The sequence below is a fragment of the Chelonoidis abingdonii genome, chromosome 24, assembly GCF_003597395.2.
Source record: "Chelonoidis abingdonii isolate Lonesome George chromosome 24, CheloAbing_2.0, whole genome shotgun sequence".
Taxonomy (NCBI): Eukaryota; Metazoa; Chordata; order Testudines; family Testudinidae; genus Chelonoidis; species Chelonoidis abingdonii.
The window spans coordinates 8,960,715-8,974,598 of NC_133792.1; positions in this window are offsets into that span (position 1 = coordinate 8,960,715).

The following is a 13,884-nucleotide window of genomic DNA, read 5'->3' on the forward strand; positions in this document are numbered from 1 at the left end:
ACTGTATAATTGGCTGGAAATCAGTGAGGTTGAGAATTTAGCAAGGTTCAAAAAGGACTTGGTCATTTATAGGGATGTCATGAATATCCAGTGTTCTACTTAACATCAACAAACATTTTGGAGTGGATATAAACATGCTTCATGGTTTAACCGATCTCTATAACCGATAGTTGGTATGAGACTCTAATGGGAGTGGGAGAGCACCTGGCAGATTATCCCACATCTGTTGACTTCCGGATTCTTTTATCTGAAACAGTTGGTACTGGCCACTACTAAAGACAAGATGGTTATTGGGTCTGACTCAGTTGGGAAATTCCTAGATTTCTGCAAAAGTACCCGAAACTACTTTTAACTTGCTTTTTGTTAAGTTGATAGCATCTCTTTAGCTAGCACTTCTAATGAAATATAGCCTTGTCAATTAATAAAATCCTAGCAGATCTTCCCTTTATATAACCAGTAGCATTAGTAAATCCTCATGATAGTAAGGTCACACTACTGGGAAATCTCACATCTAACCACAGACCTTAGCAGAATTATCTTTATAATTACACACACATAATGGTTGTGGTGTGTACTATAGATTTTAAAGTCCAACCTGGACCTAACATTTCCCCACCAACAAACTCGTGTCAACAGCCTCATCTCTGAGGGTGAGGAGGACCCTCCGTTCCCAAAGGGACCCCTTCCCTCCCAACACCCGCTGCCTTTGTTCCAGCTCCGGCTGCCTCCTGCCATGGGATAGGTGTGGCAGCAGCTGCATGCCCCTCTCCTCATGGCCACTGCTGCCTCAATACTCTGTGTGTTGTGGAGTGAGAGGAACTGTGATTTGTTGACACACTCACTAGGTGGCACACACCCAGAGCAGGAAGGTGGAGGTGGCCAGCAGGAGCAGGGCTCTCATCCTTTGACGTGCCAACCCCACAGGCTGGAGGAGGTGATCAGAGATGACCCAACCAGAGCATGAGCGGGTTGGGTTTTTTCAGGCCTGCCCTGAACATGACACTTGCAGTTGGGTCCCAAGGGGTTTGAGTCAGGTTGAAAGGCTCTAGTTTCCTATCTGGAAAGCTGTTTCCTAAGTACTGAACCTTTAAGAGGAAGTTGGCACCACTAGCCTATTTACAACATGGAGTTCAATATGGGTACATTTACAGAATGCATCACTCGCACTGTTGTCTCTCATGGGGACTTTATATTCGTTCTTTCTTTCTTGGTTTCTCTTACTCTGCAATAAAAACTATCCAGTCTGAAAGCTACTGAGCTCTTTGCCTAGGGAAACGTCACAACCTTCAATTCTTATTAGTCTTTACATGGCTTCAGTGAATAGTAAAACAAAATTCACACTGAATTCACTGTTGAGTTATTGGATTTCACAACCTTAAAATTGCATTAAAGTTATTCAGGGCTTTTTTTTTTTTAACATTTAATATATATGATAATGAGAAATCAAAGTGCTTGAGCAATTGTTTAAAGTATTGGCAGAAGGTAAAGGTACCAAGATTGAATCACCTTATAGGCTAAAATGGCATCAGCTCTGGAAAACACCCAAGCTGCACTTAAGTCCAGCCCCATTCAAGACAGCGCCCTTTACATATGCTTAACTTTAAACATGTGCTTATGACCCACTGACTTCAATAAGACGTAAGCATATGCTTAAAGTTAAACAAGCGCTTAAGTTTTTCTCTGCATCGGGGCGAGGTTACTGAGCACCTTGCTGGATCAAACCAGTGGAAAAGTGACAATGAATATATTAAAACATCGTGAGCAAGCCATTATCTCTTGCTACAGACCCTTTACTGATAGAAATGTCCTACAGCTGTCCCAGAGATGTATAGCCTTTCTGCAGAAATGATAATCCAATCTTTAAAAATTCCTTAGCAGGGATCTCATTCTAGCTAAATTCTATGGGTCCAATTCTCCTCTCACTTGCACCTGTGGAACTGCTGTGGAACTGCATTGCTTTCAATGATATTACTCCAAATTTCTGCCTGTGTAAGTGAGCACAAAGTCAGGCCCTGTGAGTCACTAGACTAATTTGTTTTGAATCCTGTTTCATTTCCATAGAACCAAATTATGTGTTTTAGAAACATGGGATCTGATTTTTCCCTTCACCTATACCAGTTTAACTCAATTGACTCTTGATTTATGCTAACTGAAGAGTTTCAATTACTCCAGTGTGTTCTAGGGGGCGATGTGCTGCACTGCAGGATACAAGATGGGGAGCGTCTCTAGAGGGCATTCTTGCCTTGCACTGAGGATACTTCTCCAAGGGAGGGAACTTCAGTTATTAGGAAGTGACACACATTAGCAATGGGTGATTCGATCATTAGAAACATAGATAGCTGGGTTTGTGATGTCCGGGAGACCCGCATGGTGATTTGCCTGCCTGGTGCGAAGGTTGTGGATCTCTTGAGACATCTAGATAGGCTTATGTGCAGTGCCGGGGAGGAGCCAGTGGTTGTGGTACGTGTAGGTACTAAAGACATGGGGAAGGATAGGAGAGAGGTCCTGGAGGCCAAAGTTAGGCTGCTAGGTAAGAGACTGAAGTCCAGGATCTCCATGGTATCATTCTCTGAAATACTTCCAGTTCCAAGTGCAGGGGCAGTTAGACAGGCAGAACTGCAGGGTCTCAATGCGTGGATGAGATGACGGTGTAGGGAGGAGGGGTTTAGATTAGTTAGGAACTGGGGAAGCTTTTGGGAGAGGAGGAGCCTATACAGGAAGGACGGGCTCCACCTAAACCAAAAGGGAACCAGATTGCTGGCACTTAAAATTAAAAAGGCGTAGAACAGTTTTTAAACTGAGCGCTGGGGGAAAGCCGACAGGTGGGGACGAGCATGTGATTTGGACATCCCTTAGGGGAGGATCTATACATGGAGATTCCCTATGTCCTAATAAGGAGAGGATGGAAAATGATAAAAATTCAGGGAGGATCTGATGAGAAACAGTCAAATGAAAAAAAAGTCCCATTCAATTATGTCATGCAATAGAGGACATCTAAAAAATGACAAGTTTTTAAAATGCTTATATACCAATGCTACAAGTCTAAATAATAAGATCGGTGAAACAGAGTGGCTAGTATTAAATGAGGCTATTGATATAATAGGTATCACAGAAACCTGGTGGAATGAGGATAATCAATGGGTCACAGTAATACCAGGGCACAATATATATTAGAAGGACAGAACAGGTTGTGCTGGTGGGGGAGTGGCACTATATGTCAAAGAAAGCGTAGTATCAAATGAAGTAAAAATCTTAAATGAACTAAATTGTACTATAGAATCTCTGCGGATAGTAATTCCATGCTTGAAAAATAAGACCATAGCAGTAGGGCTATATTACTAACCACCTGACCAAGATGGTGTTAGTGACTCTGAAATGCTCAGGGAGATTAGAGAGGCTATTAAAATAAAAAACTTAACAATAATGGGAGATTTCAACTATCCCCATATTGACTGGGTACGTATCACCTCGGGAAGGGATGCTGAGATAAAGTTTCTTTTATGCTGAAATAAATTTGTTAGTCTCTAAGGTGCCACAAGTACTCCTGTTCTTTTTATATAGTTTCTTGACACCTTAAATGACTGCTTCTTGGATCAGCTAGTCCTGGAACCCAGATGAGGAGAGGCAATTCTTGATTTAGTTCTAAGTTGAGCACAGGATCAGGTCCAAGAGGTGAATATAGCTGGACCACTTGGAAATAGTGACCATAATATAATTAAATTTAACACCCCTGTGGTGGGGAAAACTCCACAGCAGCCAACAGTGTAGCATTTAATTTCAGAAAGGGGAACTACACAAAAATGAGGAGGCTAGTGAAACAGAAATTAAAAGGTACAGCACCAAAAGTAAAATCCCTGCAAGCTGCGTGGAAACTTTTTAAAGACGCCATCATAGAGGCTCAACTTAAATGTATACACCAATTTAAAAAACAGAGTAAGGGAACCAGAAAAGAGCCACTGTGGCTAAACAAGAAAGCAAAAGAAGCAGAAAGCCTGCTAAACAACCAGTGAGGCCACTGGACGATCAAGATGCTAAAAGAGCACTCAAAGACAGTAAGGTCATTGCGGAGAAACTAAATCAATTCTTTGCATCGGTCTTCACTGTTGAGGAGTAAGGAAGATTCCCAAACCTGAGACATTCTTTTTGGGTGACAGATCTGAGGAACTGTCCCAAATTGAGGTGTCATTAAAGGAGGTTTTGGAACAAATTGATTAAATAGTAATAAGTCTCCAGGACCTGATGGTATCACCCAAGAGTTCTGACAAAACTCAAATGTGAAATTGCAGGACTACTAACTGACATCTGTAACCTATCATTTAAATCAGCTTCTAAACCAAATAACTGGAGGATAGCTAATGTGATGCCAATTTTTAAAAAGGGCTCCAGAGGTGACCCTGGCAACTACAGGCCAGTAAGCCTCACTTCAGTACCGGCGAAATTGGTGAAAACATTGTAAAGAACAAAATTGTCAGACACATGGATGAACATAATTTGTTGAGGAAAAGTCAACTTGATTTTTCTAAAGGGAAATCATGCCTCACCAATCTACTAGAATTCTTTGAGGGGGGTCAATAAGCATGCGGACGAAGGCGATCCAGTGGATATAGTGTATTTAGATTTTCAGAAAGCCTTTGACAAGGTCCCTCACCAAAGGCTCTTAAGCAAAATAAGCTGTCATGGGATAAGAGGGAAGGTCCTCTCATGGATCAGTAACTGGTTAAAAGATAGGAAACAAAGGGTAGGAATAAATGGTCAGTTTTCAGAATGGAGAGAGGTAAATAGTGGTGTCCCCCCCAGTTATCTGCACTGGGCCCAGTCCTGTTTAACATATTCATAAATGATCTTGAAAAAGGGGTAAAGAGTGAGGTGGCAAAATTTGCAGATGTTACAAAACTATTCAAGATAGTAAAATCCCAGGCTGACTGCAAAGAGCTACAAAAGGATCTCACAAAACTGAGTAACTGGGCAACAAAATGGCAGATGTTATTTAATGTTGATAAATGCAAAGTAATGCACATTGGAAAACAATCCCAGCTATACATATACAATGATGGGGTCTAAATTAGCCGTTACCACTCAAGAAAGAGATCTTGGAGGCACTGTGGATAGTTCTCTGAAATCATCCACTCAGTGTGCAGCGGCAGTCAAAAAAGTGAACAGAATGTTGGGAGTCATCAAGAAAGGGATAGATAATAAGACAGAAAATCTAACATTGCCTCTATATAAATCCATGGTACGCCCACATCTTGAATACCTTGTGCAGATGTAGTCGCCCCATCTCAAAAAAGATATATTAGAATTGGAAAAAGTTCAGAAATTGGTAACAAAAATGATTAGGGCTATAGAATGGCTTCTGTATGAGGAAAGATTAATAAGATTGGGACTTTTCAGCTTGGAAAAGAGGCGATTAAAGGGGGATATGATAGAGGTCTATAAAATCATGAGTGATATAGAGAAAGTAAATAAGGAAGTGTTATTTACTCCTCCTCATAATACAAGAACAAGAGGTCCACCAAATGAAATTAAGAGGTAACATGTTTAAAACAAACACAAGAAAGTATTTTTTCATGCAACGCATGCACACTGTTAACCTCTGGAACTCCTTGCCAGAGGGTGCTGTGAAGGCCAATACTATAACTGTGTTCAAAAGAGAACGAGATAAGTTCATGGAGGATAGGTCCATCAATGGCTATTAGCCAGGATGTGCAGGAATGGCGTCCCTAGCCTCTGTTTGCCAGAAGCTGGGATTGGGTAACAGGGCATGGATCACTTGATGATAACCTCATGACAAAAAAACTTCAGAAACAGACTTCAAAGAGAATCAGCAGAACTAAAATTCATTTGCAAATTTAACACCATTAATTTGGGCTTGAATAGTGGCTGGTTCATTACAAAAGCAGCTTTGCCTCTCCTGGAATTGACACCTCCTCATCTATTATTGGGAGTGGACTACATCCACCCTGATCGAATTGTCCTTGTCATCTCTGGTTCTCCACTCATGAGGTAACTCCCTTCTCTTCACGTGTCATTATTTAATGCCTGCATCTGTAACTTTCACTCCATGCATCTGAAGAAGTGGGTTTTTTACCCACAAAAGCTTATGCCCAAACACATCTGGTAGTCTTTAAGGTGCCATCAGACTCCTTGTTGTTTTTGATGATAACCTGTCTGTTCATTGCCTTTGGGGCACCTGCCATTGGCCACTGTCAGAGGACAGGATACTTGGCTTGATGGACCTTTGGTCTGACCCAGTATGGACGTTCTTATGTTCTTATGAGTTCCATTGACCCTGGACCTCTGATCAGTGGAAGCAGAACGCGAGGATCAATGCCATGACAATTACACTTGCACACAAATGTGTTTTTTCCCCCCAAACCACTTACATGTATTGAGTTAACCAAAACTGAGCGTAAGTCAGCTGAATACAGATCCACAACCCTGTCTGAACCAGAATGTCTAATGCTTGCTTTTACCCTGGGGCTTGTATCTTTATCTATGACACTTACTGAGATTAAAAACAAACCATCATTGAGTTACAAACCAGGTCTATATATTCAGATTTTTAAAATGAAAATAACAATTTACAAAAAGTCTGCTTCATTTTAGTTTGTTTACATGACATTTATTTAGACTTTCTATATCTGTGTTCATTGCTAAAGCCCCTGGCTACACTATCTCACTGAACACAATCATGTTTATACATATTTTGTTTAAATAGCCTTTAACTGTAAAGGCTTTGACACACTCGGCCCAATCCTGCTCACAACGGGGCCTGAGTCTGATCAGCATCAATCTGGATGAACTCCTTTGAAATCAGTGGACTCAGCTCAATGCAAGACTCTCATCCTTTAAGGATTTCCATATGTACTTTTAACCCTAAACATGTGAATAGTCCTATCAAGTTCAAGCACAGGGACACCTATTTTCAGGATAGTGACCTAAACTGGGATTAATTTTCAGTAAAAGTCAGTGGGGATGAAGCAGCACTAGAACTGAAATTGTTTGAACAAAAACATTTTTTGTTGAACATTTTCAAGAAAAAAAATATTGGCTTTCAAAGTTTTCTTTTTAAAAATGTATTTTTAGAAATTGGAAAACAAAAGAAAAGGCTGTTTTGAGTGGGGTTTTTTACTGCATGTGGGGGGGGTTGGTTGTTTTTTCCTTTCCCCTCCCTCTCTTCCACCTTTCCCCCACCCATTTTTCAGTGGAAAAAAGAAAAAATGGGGAGGAAACGGGTGGGGGGGGGGAGGAAAAAGGAGGAAACAAAGAAACGAAAAATCTGAAAAGGTGAAATATTTCAAAAATGAATGTTTGGAGAAACAAAAAACATTCAAGAAAATGTAGAGTAAACAATAAATTATTCCTCATCAAAACCTGGAGAATTAACATTTTCAAATTTTTGGGCTCCATCCCTCACTTCGCACCCCTCATTTTTGACTGTTGGTAAAGACTGTAAACTGCTAAAAGTGAAATCAGATACAGGCCACTGACTGCAATAGGATCCACTCTCATTCCTTTTTTCCCCTCCACGTACTGGAAAAATAAAGTCTAAACATGCCCTAATCAGGAACGCAAGCACAGCTACCTAAATATTCTCCAGCACTGCACTGCACTTGGCATCAATGATTTGCTGCACAAGTGGATGCCATTGGGGAGATGTGAGACTGGCTGCTGCTCTGAAATGTTATATTTTCCGTAGATAAATTCATGGAGGACAGGTCCATCAATGGCTATTAGCCAAGATGGACAGGGATGGTGCCCTAGCCTCTGTTTGCCAGAAGCTGGAAATGGGAGACAGAGGATGGATCACTTGATGATTATTTGTTCTGTTCGATCCTTCTGGGGCACCTGGCACTGGCCACTGTCAAAAGACAGGATACTGGGCTAGATGGACCTTTGGTCTGACCTAGTATGACCGTTCTTATGTTCTTAATGCCAAGCAAGCTTCTGTTGGACCTCTAATGTAAGAAATGATCACATGTCAGGGCTAAATAACTTCATAGTAATCTTGTATTAAACAGGACTGAAGAAGACAAGGACCCTGGAATATGATGCTGCAGTGATACCTGAGCCTATCGTTGGGTAGAACACTATCATGATACTAGTTAAGGGCTAATCCAGCAAACACATGGGCCCTGATCCTACAACCACTTACACGTGTGCTTATCCTCACTTAAATGAGATGCTTATGAATAATCCTCTTGGAATCAAAAGTTGTTTCCACTATTCAGCATTTGAAGGATCATGTGTTGATTTAGTAGTGTCTCATCAAAGAACTGGGTCTACATTTGTGTTTGCATGGTACCTAGCACAATGAGATTCTGGTCCATGACTAGCGCACCTAGGCAAAATAATAATACATTTTCAAAAGTCACCAGTGGTGCTAAGTGTTCTGAAGGGCACCCAGATTAAAGCACCTTAAAGAGACCTGAATTTCAGACCGTGATAAACTCCCATCCTCTGAAAAGCAGGATCCTCAGGGAAGTGTCAAGTTGGGCCCTCAAAATCATCAACTGCATCTGAAAATGTAGCCCTGGACATTTCTTCATGACATTTCTTTGCATGGGGGGTGGGTGTCTCTACAGGTAATATTTTCCAAAAGCACCCAAGTCCCACTGACTTTATATTAAACTTGGAGTGTGTCTACACGGTGTGCCAATGTGCACTATGGGGGGTGTGATGTCTAAAGCTCACTAACATGTTGCACATTAGGTCTGTGTAGACCATGCCGGTGTGCACTAAAGTTTCCCTAGGGTGCTTTAACATAGTGCTGTTTCAGACCTTTTTTGCACACCAGCAGGGCCTATATGGACCAATTAATGCACTTTAGAACTCACACCTGTAGTGTGCATTGCACTCATGTAAACAGCCCCTGTTGGAAAATTGGGCTTTGGCCCAGATTCTCAAAAATCCCATTGATTTCAATGGGAGTTAGGCACCCAAATGTCTTTGAGGATCTGGGCCTAGGAACCTAAATTTCTCAGGCTCCTTTGTAAATTATACTCCAAAGTCTCTATGGCCCCAGAACTCATACTACCTTAAGGCACATTTACACTTACAGTGGTGGAAAGTGTGGTGAAGATGCTACCTGTTGATGGGAGAGAGCTCTCCTGTTGGCATAAAAATACCACGTGGCAGAAACTATTTTACCGGGAGACACTCTGCTGCTGACATTGCACAGCACACACGAGTGCTTATGCCAGCATAATTTATGTTGCTCATGGGGGTGGAATATTCACATTCCTGAGTGACATAACTTATGCCAGCATAAGCTGTAGTGTAAACGTAGCTTTATTCTAACTGCTTAGTTCAGTCTCTTTGGTGGAAGTTGTATCTTTATCATTGTTTCCCCTGTAGGAGCCCCTTTGTGGAGGACCAGAACAAGGCCTATATAACATTTATGTTCAACTTGGATCCTCACAATATGGTGTCAGTGGGATTTATATGGTGCATATACCTGTGCCAGCCCTCAGATTTCACCCAGATTGTCTAGAATCTCGCCCCCAGACCACTGCCCAGGAAGATCTGAAGACTGGACGTAAATGGAGATGGAAACTTCAAGTCACCTGATGAAACCACCCATTGCCTGCATTGCGAATATGTAGCAGTTAGAACACAACTAAACCCCCAGATCTGCCACTTCTGAATTTTGGGAGAGTTTGGGATCAAGAAGAGAACTGTACAGGTGACCCCAAGATTTATAATGGTCTGAGTCAAAAGCCTGCCTCCCAAGCCTTCCTCTTTTGGGGAAGTTCAGGTCCACTTCTGAAATTGATGACTCCAGCTCAGTCCTCTGATTTTCAATTATCAGAGGGTGGGATTATTAAAAGCACTCATCTCTGCACCTATTCGAATCAGTAATAAAACAACAGGAACAGAGTTAGACCAATGCTGAGCACTTTTGAAAATCTCGCCTATATTTGTCAGTGATGGACAAATCTTCCAACACCTGTAGACTCAGCCAAGAAAGCATAAAAAAAATCAGAGAATTTAGTTTCTTTGGTTTCTGAAAATGGACCAGAAACCCAGAAAGATCAGACTTCCACATGAGGTTTCTGCTGCTTCCCATTTCTGGTCAAGTTAGGAATGTAGCGTACACACAGACAACCACAGGACTGCCACATCTAAGGACATGGGGAGGGATAGTCAAAAATGTCTATGTGACATAGGCTCTTTCAGTGGTCCAAGGTTGTTCTATCGTTTGAGGGAATCTCAAAGAAGGTACATCCAGAACTTGTGGATTGGTCTACCACCCTTACTAAGTGAACTTTGCATAACCAGTGTGCCCTGAGACTAAGACCAAGCGAGGTAGATTTAATACAGGAGAACAACAACCTTCTGAAAAGGGGCCTTCATTGAGAATTTGGTCTTCTGCAACATGTGACGTCTAGGCCCGTGGAATGATGTGTCCTCCAAAGGCTGAAATGGCATGCTGAAATGGCATGCTGTAGTACAAAGGACTGGAATGGGCTTTTATTATTCTAGAAACATGGCCAAAAACAAGGAGAAGAGAGGAGGTTGTGGGAAGATGAAATAGTAAAATAGTTTGGACTCTGCAATGAAGTGTGGAGTCTGATGCCTGGCCCAGGGCTTTGTTTTAGTGAAAGCCATTTGACACACATCTAGCTGAGCGGCAAAAGTGTGCCCTCTGAATGATCAGACTTTCTGGCTGTAATTTATGCTTATTTCTTGGATGTGGCATGGTAGGGGCCAGATTGTTCTGTCCTGCTGTCATGCAAAGCCAGGGGCTGATCAGCCAAGTTCCACTCTTCCGTTATTTCTTCCATTGCTGAAAGAATAGAGACATATCATCCCATGCAGGCAGAACCAGCTCCAGGCACCAGCCCAGAAAGCAGGTGCCTGGAGCGGCCAACAGAGAGGGGCAGCATGTCTGGCTCTTTGGTGGCAGGTTCCTCACTCTCTCTCGGAGCGAAGGACCAGCCGCCGAATTGCCGCTGAAGACTGAAGTGGCGGCGGTACTGCTGCAGATCGTGATCGCAGCTTTTTTTTTTCTTTTTTCTTCTTTTTGTTGCTTGGGGTGGCAAAAACCCTGGAACCGGCCCTGTATGCAGAGGGATTTTTTTTTTTTTAATAAAAAAAAGAGCTATTTTGCCCTTCAAATTCAAAGCCTTTTTTTGTGTGTCAATGCTGCTGCTGCATTCATATTTGCTGAAAAATCGGCCCTTGTTAAAGGTTCCTAAGAGGGATGAGCCTCTTTACTCACATGACACACAAGTGCAGGCTGATGCTGGCTAGAAAGCCATTCATAGACCATCACAGATTTTTAAGAGCAGAGAGACGATTTGATGCTACTGAGGATCTGAATGTATAGAGTTAGGTGAATGCTGCAAAAATATATATATATATTCCTTTAAATAAAAAATAAAGGTTTTGTTCCCATGGCATCTGTGATCCCTTTCACTCATTTTTTTTGCAAGTGTGTATATGTGTGTGAAACATTTTTCACATGAATGGTCACCAAAACAGGAAATGTTGTGAATGATCTAAAACAGAGATTCTCAAACTTTTTTTCTGTAGACCACTCCAAAAATGGCTGAGGGTCTCGGCAGACCACTTAATGATCTTTCCAAATGTTGTTTATACCATTAGCTAACTATTGTAAAGTGCTTTGGATAAAAGCACTGTATAAAAAAAAATATTACTAATAATTAATGTTTTTTGTGCTACAAATAAAAGCACACAACTCATATTTTAATCTTAGTAGTCTTACTTTTCTAATGTGATGGATGTGCCCTCTGTTCCCCGCCGTGGCAGCTCCCGAGGTGGGACTGGGTCTCTCCCTCTCTTCCCCACTGCAGCAGCCCCTGAGCTGGGACTGGAAAGGAGGAGGGTTTCTCCTTGGCAGCCACAGCCCTGGAACTGGGGAAAGTCACCTCTTTCTCTGGCCACCACAGCCCTGCACATCCCAAATTCCCCTCACCCCCTCTGATCACCCCACTGCCCCCTCTCACCTACCCCCTATTCCCCCCACGGCCACCACCTCACCTTACATGTGTGTCTTCTCCAGGGTCCAGGCATCTAATTAGTGCAGCCATGCCTGCACAGCTCCACTAATTAGGTGGGTGGCCCTTCATTCTCTCATGTGAGGCCACCCAGATGAGCACCTTAGAGGGAACTATTTGCGGACCACCTGACTGGAGCTTGTGGACCACTTGTGGTCCATGGACCACAGTTTGAGAACCTCTGATCTAAAAGGTACTCTCCAGTTCAAACAGAAATTATTTTGGAGGAGTTCTATAGCCTGCAAGACTAGATGATCATACTGGTCCCTTCTGACCTGCAAACCTATGACTTATGTAATTATGTTTCCACGCACACATTTTTGTGTGACTATGTATTGGCATGTGTTTTGAAAGCTGTTTGTGCATTTTGAAGTCATCTGACCAGGGAGCAGAAACCATGCCATGTGACTTAGGTGACCAGTCACATGACACAAATAATGAATTATGAATATTACAAATATTCTGAATGTGCTCACACAAACCATTAATCAGAAAAACCTGAATAGCAAAACCTTTAGTAAAAACTGTAGTCTGTTTAGGGGTAATTCACACAGACAAAAGGGAGCTAAATCCACTAAAAAAAATCCATTGTGAACAGTTCGCCCAGCTCTAATCATGTGGCTAAAACAATACATAGGTACTCATGAAAAAAAATTATATCAGCAGGCTCTTGATGGTGAAAAGAGAGTATGATCTAGTGCTTGCTTTCTTAATTTTACATTTTCTGCTGTCACCGATATTACAGGAATTACGTTTTAATTAAACATGTTTGGGAAGCTGGAATTTCAGGTAATGCTCTGATTTACTGTACTATAGAGAAATAACTTCATAACTTTAGAGGATGATCCTGTCCTGTCATATCCTCCACCCCCTACACTCAGAAGTAACAGATGCAAGGTCAAACCAAAAGCACAGAGCAGACACTGAGCGAAATGCCAGAGCTCGATAGTGGGCCACATCAAAACTCCGGATGCAAACATTCCCGAATATGGAATTGAAATTGTCACAAAATTGCAGGTGTTTAGTGCAGTGTGGGCCGTTCCTTCCTCCTCCGAGCTCCCTAAAAGCAATGTTTATATGCGTATATGCTGTGGTGACATTCAGATTACATTTAAAACTTGACTTTATAAGGCACTTGAAAATATACTGTAAGGGACGATCCTGTTACATGGCACACGCACTAGGTTATTATTACTACTGTTAATATTTGTATTATGCATGTACCTCAAGGTCCCAACTGAGATCAGCATCCCATTGTGCTGGGCACGGTACAAATACATAGTCCCTGTCCCAGAGAGCTTACAATTTAAATATGAAAGATGGACCAACGGTGAATGGTTGCCTTGGGCAAAGCCACCCTGCAGATCAGTAGCAGAACAGGGAACAGAACCCAAGCCTTAGTCCAGTGCCCTAACCACTGGGCCACACTGCCTTTCATGAACTAACTTCTTCCTACCTCTGCTTTCAGTCATGCTGCCCACAGGCTCTCTCGCAGATTTACAGTTGCTTGCTCTAGTTGTAATGAAAGCATCAGGTATCAGCTTTGACTGCTAGTTTTTGGAAAAACTAGCTCAAAATACTATCATGTATAATTCCAAAAACCTCAGATGACAAGAGCTCCCATTCCCCCCAAGCTAGTCATGCTTGCCAAGTTGCTTCTGTAAGTGGAAGATATCAGATAAATGATCATTCTCAGAATGGAAAGTTCTTCTCCTAATTTGGTTGGTTTTGTTTTTGTTTTGAGGCGCCATTGTCGGGTCTGTGAATCACTTGCTGGCCCCGTTCCTGGCGGACAGTCTTCTGGCATCACGGCAATCCCACTCTCAGCCAAAGCAGAGTGTTTTCCTATGTCTGTCGGGTG